The sequence below is a fragment of the Athene noctua genome, chromosome 12, assembly GCF_965140245.1.
Source record: "Athene noctua chromosome 12, bAthNoc1.hap1.1, whole genome shotgun sequence".
In the NCBI taxonomy this organism is placed as follows: domain Eukaryota; kingdom Metazoa; phylum Chordata; class Aves; order Strigiformes; family Strigidae; genus Athene; species Athene noctua.
In genome coordinates this window covers 21,260,311-21,273,008 of record NC_134048.1, presented here as the reverse complement: position 1 = coordinate 21,273,008, position 12,698 = coordinate 21,260,311, and the positions used below count along the sequence as shown (strand labels likewise).

The 12,698-nt window shown below is 45.6% G+C and overlaps 1 long non-coding RNA gene across 1 annotated transcript in view; it reads left to right on the top strand.

The window, feature by feature from the left end:
• The window catches only part of LOC141965079 (uncharacterized), a 34,158-nt gene that overhangs the window by 20,058 nt on the left and 1,402 nt on the right, over positions 1–12,698 (top strand). The gene's annotated exons all lie outside the window — the stretch shown is intronic.

The window sequence follows — 12,698 nt, the reverse complement described above, 5'->3', positions numbered from 1 at the left end:
ATTAGCTTTATCTGTAATGAAAAAAGTTTACCATCTCAAAAAGCCCCAAACCCATATGGTTCAACATCTGATTTGTTTCAAGTCACTTAAGTCACAAGTTGAAAAACCCTTCCTTTCACATATGCCTAGGAGCCAGGGTGTGGATTGCTCCAGAAAGTCTCCTGGCTGCTTTTGAAGGAAGCAGCTTTGCCTTTGATGTAGCCATAAGCGAGGAGGTGGCCTCATCTCATGGTGCGTTTCCTTCAGATACCTTAACTGTTGGGCATTATTTACAGTTCATATAGAAAACTAGAAGCAGAGTCTTACAATACGTTGCTAACCCTGACCAGGCTGGATTTTGTGTAAATTGAAGCATGGTATAGGTGCTGCCATATATATTTGTGGTTAAGGAAGGTGACTCTTCACTGCAGCCCGCTCGAGAGTCAGGTGAGGGCACTACCAGGCATTAATGACCCTGAGCAGCCTCAGCTGGGGACTCACACACCCCCTCTGCCCAGGAGCCCATTTAAGCTCAACCCAGGAGGCTTAGGTCTTCCCTAAGCTGTGTCAGAGGGGTGCTTGGCCCTGGCCCAGCCCCAGTTTTGTCTCTGCTGGTTATAGCTCATGGTGAGAGCCCTGATGTGAGGACCTGCCTGGGAATTGCTGGATGGTGCCTGACCTGGGTTGCCCGCATCAGATCTGACCTTGACCTGTGGGCTGGTTCTGTGGCTTGTTCTCAGACCTGCCTTGTCCCCACAGACTTCCCTGATGATGTGGGCTCTTGGTTAAACCTGTCTGTGTGTCTGCTCTGCTCCCCTTGCTCAGGTACTGAGGGCTTTGCTGGGTGTGTTACCACACTGAGCTCCTGCCTCCCTGTCCCTCTAAAGGCTTTTTAAACCTTAAATCTGTTTGTTTTAAATTAAGTTTGGTAAGATGACTCATGACAGGGATTAAAGAATTCAGTGAAATGGGACTTTTTCCCAGGACTGGGAGTTTGTGCTGGGAATATGGTACTGGTCAGGGCTGCCTTTTAGCTGATAAATTAAATACTTCCTTTTGGGGGCAGATAGATTAGATTTACTAATGCATTGTGGAGTGTGACCTGCAGCTTTTTTGGATGTGGGAGGGCAATGGGCTGCTCAAGTGGGATGTGGAGTGTTCAGACGAGACCACAGACTCTAGCTGATATAAAGCCACTACATGACTCCAGAGCTCTGTATCCCTAAGGTAATTATGAATTCTCTAGGCAAAAAATAATTATGGTCATGAGATGAATGGCTAAAAGTGTAGGTGCTGTACGTCCAGGTTATTAATGTGGAAGATACTGTCTGACCCACTGGCACCCAAATCAAGACTGAAACCCAAATGTAAATGAAGTGGTGAGCCCAAATAACAGGAGGTTTATCACAAATTGGAAACTTGAAGCTAAATTTCAATAGCCACTGCTATTGACTGCTTGCTTTTATATTTTTCAACCATTTCTGCTGCCTTTGCTCCTTTAACAAGTGGAGGAGGCCACCGCAGGCACCTGCAGCCCTGCACCATCGTCTCATGGTTAGACAGCTGTGTGCTGCTCCCCACCTTCCCTCATCAGGTGCAAATCCAGGGTTTTATCTGGGGTTAATCACTAGCTGTAAGTAACACTTTCTGCATCATAACACTGGCACTGAGCTTTGTCAGAGGGGTGTGTGGAGGGGGGGAACCCTCTTTTCCAGTTATTAAATTGTCTAGGTGAAGTTGAAGAGCATGTTGCAGCTGAAATGCTGATAAAAGCACTAAATGTGGAGCTGCTAATACAAAGCTATAGTAGCAATTTAGCTTGCTATCACGCAGTAAATAAGAGTTACCTGCTATTCTTTGATCAACCTTTTTTTTCTGTTATAAACTGCATGTGTTGACAAATTATGTGACCAAAAAGAAATTCAAGTCTTTGATGAAATAAGAGGAAACAGGCATGTACTGGAAGTTTAAAAATGCACTTAAATAGACTGCTGTAGGATTTTGCATAGCTGGAGCCTTCCTTACTCATGAGAAATTGTTGGGTTGGAAGTGGGGCAATTTGGGGCCAGTGTCCTGCTGCTGGCCAGGAGCAGCTGTGGTGGCCTCAAAGTGCCCCCGAGCCCCACACAGGCTTTGAGAAGTGTCTTAACCAGAGCACTGGTTGAATTCTGCTTTGGGTCTGTAACAGTAAGCTGGCAGTTTCTGTAAAGGGGTAGAAATGGATGTTTAGAGGAGAGGCACCTCGAAGAGAGTGTAGTACTGCCTTGTGCTAAGCGACTGGTTAGGGGTAGGGTTTGGATTCGGGGCTTTGAGATGAGAACTGAGTGGAGCTTTACTAGTAAGATACTAACAGGGGTGCTCAAAGTGTCTGGTGAAGCTTAGATGTAAGTCTCATTCAAATTCCAAGTTTCTGAACCATTTCCCAGAATGTTACAGAACCAAAACCAATAGGTTTCCACATCTGCTTCTTGAAAAACACGACAGGAGTGCCAAGTGAAATGAGATACCGCAAACAAGGGTGAAGTGTAAAGTTGGAAAGTGCAGACTTGGACCTGAACTAGCCTGGAGTATTTTAGATCCAGACTCTTTGTTTGCTCCACTGCAGAGTGTGAGACTGTCCCTTGCATCCTCCCTGCTCTCAGTTCTTCCCAAGTGCAGGACAGAGTAAAGCTGGGACTCCTACTGAGGTCATTTTTTAGTTCTGATGTAACTATCTCTGCAGTCAAGGTCTCTAAAAGCTGGTTCTTTCCTAATTATAGGCATGTGATTGAGATTGGCTTTTGTCAAGTATATAAAGTCTCATCCTGTACCACGCTGTGGTCCAGCTGGCTCCCTCACCCTGGCTCCAGCAGTGGCCAGCTCCAGACACTGCAGAAAAGGATGCAAGAGATGCAGTGGCAGGCACGTGCACAAGTCTGCTCCCTTGATTTTCCCCCACACACTCCCCAAAGATGTTATTCTAATTCCTAGGGACTGGCTTAAATCTTATTCTTTGCCCAGGGTGTGGGTCTGGATATACTTACCCACAAAGAACTTGGGTTTCTCCTTGACTGTTGCTGATTTATGAGCATCCGTGACCTCTTCTAGTAAATCTAACAGCACATTTCATCAGTTTTGAGTTTGCCACTTCACCTTAATGAACACTAATTGACCATTAATTAATCAATATTACAGCTAAATTATCCTTTATATAGTAATATACTCAAATTAATAAAAATTAAGCCCAGAGGAATGACATAGAAATCTTTAATGTATTTTTCCCATGGCTCCAGCACAATGCTTCTGAAAAATGCAACATAGGTGTGATGACACAACCAAAATTACTGTGCAGAAGATGGGTCTGTACTGCCTAAATGTACCTTCTCCTGTTGTTGGGATCTGGGATGAAAGGGCAGGTGGAAAAGGGCAGGGTATGTTCCTAGAAGGGCTGAGGCTGTGGCTAAAAAAGAGGCTTGGAGTATGTACTAGAGTGGATATTGCTGTGGCTCCAGGTAAAAATATCAGGTGTAAAATATTACAGGTGGGGAACCTGAGTGTGTCACTTGACTGGAGGGGCTGAGGCACTTGTAAAAATCTTACTGGGACCTCTTCAATGTCCAAGTACCTTAAAAAAAAAACCCAAACCTTTCTAAATAGTTAATATAAATTATTTTTTTAAGTACAAGCTGTGTAGTCAGCACTGGTATTTATTTCTCTTGCCTGTAAATAACTGAAATACAGAAGACCAATCAAAAAAATTTTAGAATTTTAACTGAATAAGGGGACACTCAAAGTTAAATGCCCTACTCTGTAACCTTTAAAAACGTGATCAGAGCAAACCCACGAGCCTCACTTGTAGAGGCTATTGCTGAAGCATGTAGCTTAATCCGATTCTAGTGTATTAGGGACCAGAAGTTTTTCTGGTGATGTATATGTGAATATATTACTGACGATAACTAAATTTGTAATTTTTTTTCACTGGAAGTTGAGTGTTGATAATTGCAATTTAGAGGTTTCCCTGGAGTTTAGATGCATTATGGTACAGGCTGTGCTCGTGCTTTGAGGCACTTGATTTTTATCAGTCTGAAGCAGCTCTGCCCACTGGTCTGAGCTCTCATTCCCTTCCACTGAACCCTTCCCACACGGATGGAACCTGGGCAGCAGCTCCACCAGGACAGGGCTTCAAATTGACCTTGTCTGGCACATCTTAACCACGGCTGCTCTGTTGGAGTATATTCATTTCTTCAGCCCCACTCACTGGCAGATGCAGAAGCCCATGCCGGATGGCCAGGCAGACTCTGTAATTAATGGGTAGAGACTTACAATTCATCTTAATCTCTCTCACACATATGGCTCAATAAATACATTTGATCACAGCTTTGATGAAACTGCTACAGCTCCAGAGGGCTCATGAAATCGGTGTGTTCAGTCAATTTTTAACTTGCAGAAGCACCCAGTGAAAGGCGTAGATCCATTTGTTGAGAAAACAGCTGAATTGGGGAAATGAAACATCTCACCAGGAACAAATAGTGTTTGACAAGGTCAGGGTAGCAAAATACTTTTTATGCTCTTTTTTCTGCCTGAGGCACCTCCCTTTTGCTGCCAACTTCATATACAGGACAGATGATAGTAATAGCAGTGAGATGGGATTATTGACAGCTTTCCCCACTTCTTTCTTCCTTGCCTCTCATCACAGCCACCAGTGCTGTGGGGGGGAAAAAACCCTCTCCATGAAGTTCCTTTGCTGCCTTTTTTTTTGTAAACTAACCTACACAGGGATGGTGATTGCCCTGGAGGAGAGAGGGGATTAGCCCTTCAAAATCCTTTTGATCCTCAGATCTGCAGGAGCCTTGAGACTCCTCCAGAGAAATTTTTCACTTGTGCTAAGTGGAGAAGTGTCCGTGAGCTCCTTCCAAAGGTCTGGGAAGAGTAACTGAGGGAAGCAAACCTACTGCTGCCCCTTAGGGGAAATACTGGGGGTTCACAAAGCTGGAGAGGCTGAAGACCACTCCAGGAGCAGAGGTACAACCAGGTGGAGCTCTGCTGCTGTCTGAGGCTGCTTTTTCCTGCTTCCCTGGCTTAGGGCTGTGCTGCAGAGACTTGCCAGGTGCAGCTGCCCACAGAAACAGACTCTTTAACCTAAAGGGAGGTTCATGATCCCAGACAAGCTTTGCCGCACCACCTGTGCAGGGGCAGGTCTTTCTCCTCCCCTCTCCTTAAGATTCATGCACTTGTTTTTTTCTACATCTGCTGGATCTTGCAGGAGAGTCTCTGTAAGTCCAAGGTAATGGCTACGCAGGAGTTGAGGACTTTCTTGCTGTAGGGAGCCAGAGCTGGCGTGGGAAGCCTGGGACAGGTTCTTCTGAAGCCTTTTTGTACGACTTGGGTGATGTGAAGGGGACTTGACGTAAGCCAGACTTCAGGAGAAAGCCAAGAGACCTGGCCAAGAGTGGTAAAATGGTCTGCTGTCTCTCCAAACCTGGCCTAATTTGAACTAGAAAGTGAGCTCAAAGCCCTGCTGCTTCCTTTTGAAACTGTAACCTCCTTGTTGTGAAAGCTAAGTTCAACCAGTCACCAGCTTGAAGGCTCTTAGATCCCCATCTCTGTAAAGAATAAATACTGCCTTCCCACCATATCAACATGCCCTGGTCTGCAGGGGAACATCAGTGGCTGTGGACGAAGGTCTGGGAGGATTTTTCCAGCTTCCTGTAGTTATCTGAAGCCTTCATCTCTAAAATGCAAAGGCTTCTATAGACTTTGTATTCTAATAGCGTAACACTGAATGCCCTCGTTCTTCAGGTATTTATAGCAACTTCTGCAGCTCCCATAATAACTCTTAGTGCCTCAGCACCTTGCAACATGATGTCTTGTTATCCCCATTTCACAGATGTGGAAATAGGGCACAGAAATTAAGGGATTTCTGCAGGATTTCCTACAACCCACTGCAATGCATTTGGCTAGAACACCACCTTCATATAGTTTAAAGCTCAGGTCGTGTATTGTGGACTTCTGTTCCCTTCGCTAAAGATTATATATAAAGGCAAATATTGATTCAAGAGTAGTGCCCCAATTTTCAGCAGTTCTGAGGATGTCTCTGGACTCATCACAGATATGAAGGAACTCTGAATATTAGACTGGGTTTTAGGTGCTTAAATAATGATGTTGTACTTACTGGCAGAGCAGGGGATTAACAGGAGGTGGAGGGCTTGATTAATTCTTAGGGCTATGCCTGGTCTCCACCAGCAGCTGAGCTGCAGAAGAGCCAGGCTCCTGTGAACCCAGGGCAGAAGTGGGGTGTAGGGCTCGCCGGGGAGCCCTGTGGGCACACGTGGGATCATGCGATGGAGCAGCGAGGCTCTTCCCGCTGGCCTGATGAGGCTGCACAATCTCCAGCTACTGAGCACAGGGATCCCCTTCTGTGCCTCAGTCTCCCCATCCGCAAATTGTGCACGGTAATAGTTAACCACCACGCCCAAGTGGCATAAAGCTGGGTTATTTTCCAGTGAAATTATTTCTTGCGCCCTGGACTCAACGCGCACCTGAACATTGCTGGGTATGATGCTGATTCAAACTGGAGTTATGCAAAACCTGAGGCTGTGTGATGAAAATGATTCCTTCTGGGTGCAGATGGTCCCAGGCTCCACAGAGCTCTGTAGGATCATCAGAATCGCTAAGTCTTATTTTCAAATTTAACGCTTTTTATCATGGCTTGCTATTAGGATGGTCTCACTCAGGTCTGATCCTCTTGCTGACCTCTCCGGTAACACCAGTTCAAGTTTCAGGCGTTTGACTATGTGACAGGATTGTGATGTGTTATTTGCTGTAGGGCTGGACTGTTTGGATGCTTGATCAGCACAATATTATGCTGCAATGTGTGAAATCAGTTCTTTATTATTAACCCCTAATGATGGGATAGCTTTGGGATGCGTGATGTGTACAAGAAGTAAAGGATGTCAGTTGGGCACAGGAGTGGTGTTGATACAAGAGTCCTTCCCTAAACTGCCAAAGCTGATGGATGTACTGCTGCTGTGGGATGTTTCTCTGCATCCAGAAATATTGCCCTTCTGTCACTTCTGCGCAACAGGCCATCACCAAGCTTGGGCAGTGCTTTTTTTGTGCTATCAGGAACAACGTTGCCTAATGTGATCAGCACTGGGCTGAGCTGGATCAGCAGAGTGTTTGGCTCTGGTCCCCATCCTCCCTGAAAAACATCCAGAGCTGAAAAACATCCAGAGCTGATCCTTCAGCTTGGTCGAGAAGGAGATCTCTCCTTGTCCTGAACCATGGTGCACTGGAGATTGGGCTGGAAACTCCAGGAAAGGGGCTTCTCCCAATAAAACTAAAGCAATGGCAATATGGAGATGGCGTTTCATAAGGTTTTCATTAATGTTGATGTGGGAATGTCTATTACTTCCAGCCACAGTGTCTGGTACTGCTTGGTACTGAACATACGTGTAACAAACTGTTCCTGCCCCAAAAGAGCCGGCAGTGCAAAGCTGTGCCTGCTTTGGAGACGCTTGCTTCAGCACATGTACATCAAAGGTCTGCAAAGCCTTCCATGTCGATGTGTTACACAGATGTAATCTTGGAAAATGGGTAGGTACGAACACAGGACATTTTAAGAAGGATTATGCTTAGTGCAGTACAATAGCCCTTTATAGCCAGGACCTCGCTGTGCTGTAGTTCATGGCAGCGATTAGTTGGATTAAGTTGTACCAATATAAACAAAGTAATAATGAGACAGTTACAGTAAATGGAATAAGCAGGGCTCGTCCTGTGCCAGCTGCAGAGGGCACTGTCAGGCACTTGGGATGCACTGTGCAAAAGCCTTGGAGGTTTATGGTGCTGGGGAGGACGTTTGCAGCCACCCTGTGAACATCCAGCTGCAGGGGTGGCCTCGGTGGCTAACTGGAGCTGGCTGGGGAGCAGGAGCACTGCTGACATCTTGGAGGGGGGCAAACTGGTACCAAAGCCCAAATAAGTGATAGCAAGTACTTTTAACATGTGAGATGAGGGCTCGGAGGAAAAGGTGAAGCAGCAAGGCTAGAAGTAGAAAATAAGATCAGATTACAGCTTTGCTGTGTTTTAATTGCATTGTTTAATTCCAGTTTCTAATGGTCTAAGACTAGACATCAAATAGAGTGCTAAAATTATTCAAAACCAAGCTACAAGTCTCAACATCAGAATGCCTATTACACTTATCTGTGACCTTCTTAACTTTAAAACCACCATATTATTATTATTTTACATCTTTGGATTATTATTAGGCTTCTGAACTCGGCTGCAGCTTGATTTATAGAAACTGCTTAGTCACTGGCACTAGTGCCTTGCTGGGAGTGGGAGAGATGCTCGCTGGTGTTTCAGTAGAGGCTCCTGCCAAGAAGCAGCCACTGCCCTTGACAGATCATTGAAAGCTGGTGCGTGTTTCCCTCTCATGTCTAACTTCTGGAACTGTTGCAAAGCAACTCAACCTCCTTCCCTGTGAAGGAGCTGGGGTGGAAAAATTCAAGGCTCAATTAATGCATCCCCTCTAATCGGTCAGGGCAGATTTATTTGGCGCCGCGTGCTTTGCCGGGAGCACTGCCCTGGGTTTTTGGGGAGGTTGTGCTCCTGTGAAGTTGGGATTCAGGCTTCGGAAGAAGCAGTTTGAAGGGGCAGAAGTAGTCAGCTGTGTGGGAAGGAGCTGCTGTGCAGCCAGGCTGGGATGGGAGGCAGGTGGGGGCCTGGCATGAGCCAGGCTGAAGAGCACTTTGAAAATTAAATACAGGGGTAGGGTGCCTTCTGCTTAATCACATTAATATTTGTGATGGTTTCTGTGACCCCACAGCAGATGCTCTGAGCAGAAGTTGCAGGACAGGCCCTTACAAGAAGGGTTATACATGCACCAGGGCATAGTAAATGCTAATAATTTACAACTGTCTGAACAAACCAATTACAAACCTGTTTCTTTTGGTTATTTGCTGAGTAATGACTATGCTAAACTCTTTATAAGGTTTATACAAAATCACAAACCTCAGCCCTGTGCCACTGAATGGGTAGGGAGTGATGCCTTGTCCACCATCTCTTCAGTCAAACTGCATTATTCCCAGAGCTGCTGCTTCAGGGCTTGTGCTCCCAGCAGCCCTGCAGGTCTGTGTAGCAGCAGAGCCCTTCGAAACCTGAAACAGGAAAAGCTTTTTTTTTTTTAAAAAAAAAAAAAAAAAGGTATTGAACACTTTCACCCCAAGTTGTTTTGGGTACCAGGTTTAAGTATGGGCTAATGAAGTGTGTCTGTTTGCAACTTGCTAGTATCCTGGAGATTTAAATGGGATAGTTCAAAGAACACACATCGGTTAAGTAGCTTAGTCTTTAATTTTATTCACACTGAAGCAAGCCATTGTCAGATATTTTCAGGGAGCTAACAGGAGTAAAACAATGGCTCTATTTGGCTGAGTCCATTGGATGAAAAATATCAAAGTTATAAAGTCCTAAACTGCTGAAAATAGTTGAAAATAATGGATTAGTTCTTCTCTCCTGACTCAATGCCTTTATTCTTTTTGACATTATTTTTTTATTGCTTTTGCTCCAATAATGTGTTGTGGTGACTCAGTGTGAAAGGTCTGTAATAATGTTTCATTGCTCTGAAGTCACCAGATAACCCTCCTCATCCTCTGGTTTAACACCTACAGATGTTTAGAATATAGCCAGAAGTGGGCTGACAACGATAGAATAGGGTAAAATAAGAGATGGAAAGAGCATTAAAAAGCATGTACGGAGGAATTATACATCCAATAAACTGTTTTGTATATCTGTTGGAAATCAGAAATGACACGTGATAATCTGGTGATGCACAGAGCTATCTTATAGGATAGCTGGTGCCACAGCAGCATGCTCCTACCCTCCTTCTGCTCAAATAATTGCATTAGCTCACAGATACAATGCCAATATTTTCAGGACCTTTGCAACTTCCTTAGCCTCAGACCATACCTGACACTTCTTGGTCTTTAAAATAGGCAGGCTCAGTCCACGGGGTCCTGTAAAAGCGCAGGGCTGTGAGCGTGCTGCAGTAGCAGATCTGAGATGGGACCCACCGCCTGGTTCAGTTCAGGTTTTGGGGTTAGGCTGGGCTGGAGGAGGGATGTATCACCTCCAGTAAAGCCTCTGTGCCCAGTTCCGAGTTTGCCAGCTCATTCCGATGCTGGAGTGCTGCCCTCCAGAGCAGACAGCCCCTTCCCAGAGACTTGACTTGGTTTCCTCTCTTAGCAGGGACATCTGAGGACCATATTCTAAGTAGAGACATCAAGGCTTGGCCTAATAATAAACCTATTGACTTAGGGCATTTGAGGGCATAAATTCAATACATTTGCGTTAGTTACTGAGCATAGTGTTGGCCAAGTCCCTTTTGCTAAAAGGAGGTCTCTTCTGAAACACCCAAGGCCCTAAATGCAGCAAAATGGAGAACGTATAAAAAAAATGCTGGCTTGACAATATCTCACAGTCCTGTCCCAGTCTGTATCCTGTTCTCAGCTGTTCTCTGCCTTCAGTCCAATCGTAAAGTCATATTTATTTACTTGGCTCTGCTGTGTTAATGAAAAAGCCACTTAACAAAACAAATAGAAGGAAGGACATTTGCAACCAATTATGGTATTGCTGATCAGTCAAATTGTGCTGGAAATTACATGTTGAAGTTCAGCCCAGGCAGCTGATCAATTACCTGGTAGCTTGGCGCTGGTGCACGCTATCAGCTTAATAAATCAATGTAACTTCAGTCACTATGCCAGAATATGTATGTGTATTCAATATGACATCAATATTATATAATGATGGTTAAAACCAATTGGCCAAACGCCGTGCTCTCTTATCTGCTTTGCAACCCCACTGGAGCCCAACGGTGCTCCAGCAGGCGGGGTGGAATTTGGCTAGCTATTCTTTAAATATACCCCTGGGCATCACTTAAAATCATGTTTTTAAAGCCTTTCTTTTTTGCAACCACAAGGAAAGTTAGCACTCCAGCATATAATTCAGGGTTGACCAAATTGCCAGCTAGCTATCTGCTTCTAGGGGAAGACTTGTGCACGCTGGCTCCTGGCGAGGGCTGTAGAAAATGGGTGCTCTCTTCGGTGGCAGATGCACATCTTGGCTGATTTATGCACAGCTTCCCCCTTCTTAATTAGCTCTGACATTTTAGCTATCATAATAGGGGTTTGGTTTAGAAGTGAAGGCTCAAAGCACTGGGTTTTGCTGAAAACAGTGTTTCACAGAATCATCCAGGTTGGAAAAGCCCTTGAAGCTCCTTCAGTCACAACATGACCCTCACCCCGACCGTTCCCAACTCCCCCAGATCCCTCAGCGCTGGCTCAGCCCGACTCTTCAACCCCCCCAGGGATCCCGGGGACTCCCCCCTGCCCTGGGCAGCCCATTCCAACGCCCAACAGCCCCTTCTGCACAGAAATCCTTCCTCAGAGCCAGCCTGACCCTGCCCTGGGCAGCTTGAGGCCATTCCCTCGGGGCCTGGCGCTGGGGCCTTGGCTCCAGAGACTCATCCCCCCTCTCTGCCCCCTCCTGGCAGGGAGTTGCAGAGGGCCAGGAGGTCTCCCCTCAGCCTCCTCTGCTCCAGACTGAACCCCCCCAGTTCCCCCAGCCAATTAAGTACAGGGAAACTTCTAACTGTCTGAAAGCCTCATGATGGGCTGGAGCACAAATACAGGAGCTTCTGGAAGTGCCAGTGGTCACTTGTTCCCACACCCGATATCACCAGTTTCAGTGCTTTCTGCTCTCTTACTTTACTCTTACCCAATTAGTCTGATCTCTCTTTGCCCTCCTGTTCTGTGCCAGTGACAATTTGCAGTTCACTGGTGGTTTTCAGCTCTGCCGTACCTCTCCTCCAGGGAATGTGCTGTTATCAGTACGTATTTATATTTTGGGAGCACGTACAGGGAATTGAGCCATGGCTGTGCTAGGTGCTTTGCAAGAACAGAAAAAAAAAAAAAAAAAGATAATCCCTGCCCTGAGGATGTTACATTCTACAGGCATAACCTTGGGGATACAGCACACAGAGAGAAAAAAAAAATTAAAAAATATATATATGGCAAGGACCCTTCTTTGGTAGTGTAATTTGGTTTGGCTAATGCTTAGCAGAGGTAGGGAGCAAGGAAAGGAGGAAAGAATATTTTAGTTCATCAGTTGCCCAGCCATAGCCAAGGTTGCATTTGGTAGGTTTTTTTGGCAGAAGTGAGTTGTAAGGAGAGTTTTGAAGGAGGAGAAAGGAGTGGCTGTTCAGATTTTATCGGGAAGGTTTTCCCAGGCTTAAAAGAAAGCTGGGGAGAAAGCGAGTCTGCGCTTAGGGAAGAAGCTGACAGACGGATTATGGAGGCTGGCGGGGCAAAGGTTATGGGCTGGCCGTATGGCAGGTAGGTTATTGCCTCAACGAGGTAAGAGGAGATGTGGAAAGATAATAGGAATAAAGAGGAGAAGGCAAGAAGCTTGTAAATAATGTAAATGAAGGACCAGTATGACTGTGGAGTGATGTGGTCTTGAGGGCAGCTGCTAAAACTGAAGATTGCGATAACTGATGTAAGAGAGAAAGGAGGCTTGGAGGAGAATTTTTTTGTTTTTAAGAAAAAAGCTTTAGAGATGTTAAAGAGAAAAAGGGCAAGCTTGAGATGTGATTCCAACGCAATCCAGTCCGTGCAGGTGGTGGATGAGACTGTGGGCCCAAGTGGGTGGGAGGATGGGGATATCACCTGGGGGAGAAGGAAAGG